Source organism: Dipodomys merriami, unplaced genomic scaffold, assembly GCF_024711535.1.
Source record: "Dipodomys merriami isolate MVZ:Mamm:240054 unplaced genomic scaffold, mDipMer1.0.p SCAF_781, whole genome shotgun sequence".
Lineage (NCBI taxonomy): Eukaryota > Metazoa > Chordata > Mammalia > Rodentia > Heteromyidae > Dipodomys > Dipodomys merriami.
The window spans coordinates 23,927-25,484 of record NW_027206381.1 but is presented as its reverse complement, the minus strand read 5'-3'; positions in this window follow the sequence as shown (position 1 = coordinate 25,484).

Here is a 1,558-nt window from a genome sequence, read left to right as displayed (position 1 = left end):
TGTCCTGTGACATGAGGCATCCACTGAGAACATTATAAGCTTTTTCTACATGATATATCAAAAAAGTACATGTTTTTATTTGACTAATAATAAGCACATTTCTGTTTATTTTAAAGTATATTTTTGCCTGGTTTGCTTTCCCTCTAGTGATTAAATGGCAAAACTAAATTTCTCACTTGGAGTCCTATGTATCAAGTTTGTGTAAGAGTGTGAAGATCCATTACTGACATCACTATACTATAAATCATTGTAAATAATTTTTAAGATGGGTCAAATCTATGTAACCTAATTTGGACCCACCAAATGAAAATTATGTGTTCAAAATTATTTTTTTCATATGTATTTACAAATGATAAAAAGAAGACACAAGACAATGTGTCTTCAACAATAGGGGAAAACCTCTTCACACAAAATTTAAATTAAGTAGGAAAAATATTAACATGAAGTGTTTTTTGTCTCATTTTCTCCCTAGATTCTATGAGGTGTGCACCATCTTTCTCTATAGTCTAAACAGATTATTGCTTATTTCTGTTAAATTCCTATGATGCAGTTGATAAGATTTCCTTCTTTTGCCTTAATTGCTGGAGAAAAGAGTATAGTAATGAACTAGAGAATGCACAAGGAACTCCCATGGACTTATGAGCAAGTTTATGCTAGAATCCAGAAAATCCTTTCCCTGTATCTCTCCTCTTCTGAAAGGAAAGCCTTGGATAAAGCCAGTGTTTATTACTAAATAATGGTCCATTTTGAGGATATATTTTTTGAAGATTTAAAATTATATGATGTTCCTCATACTTTGACTGATGGTTAGTGATCATAAGCAATTTGTAGGCCTTATGTGGGTTCTCTTTCTTTTTCTGTGCACAGGTCTGTTCTGTGGACAAATATAAATTAATGCTCAGATACAATTTCTGTTATGTATGATTGGGTGGAAAGGGGAACAGTAAGAGGGATAAACCTGATATTATTCTTAATAGTGAAGCGAGAATAAAGCCAGTCACTGCAGACACAGCACTTATACACTCAGCAGCATGCACTGGAGGATTTTTTAAATTTTAATTTTATTATAAAGGTGTTATACAGAGGAGTTGCAGTTATATAAGTAGTGCAATGAGTATATTTCTTGTTGAACAGTGTTACCCCCTCTCCTGTTTTTTTTTTTTCTTTTAGAGGATTTTTCTGACACGAGACAACAAAAACAGTGCCTACAAATTCCAGGAGTTGGTTCTATGAGTTATCAATCATAGTTTTTAATGGACACGAAGTCAAAAGTGACCATGCCTGGCCTTGTAGCAAGATTCAAAATGTTGGCCAAATATTGTCATAAAACATTCAGGTGTTAGCTGGCTGGTGGCTCATGCCTGAAACCTCGCTACTCAGGAGGCTTAGATCTGAGGATTGAGGTTCAAAGCCAGACTGGGCAGGCAATTCCGTAGACTCATCTCAAATTAAGCACCAAAGACCTGGAAAAGGAGGTGTGACTCAAGTGGTAGAACATTAACCTTGAGCAAAAACCTCAGGAACAGCAAGCTGGCTCAGAGTTCAAGCTGTAACATAC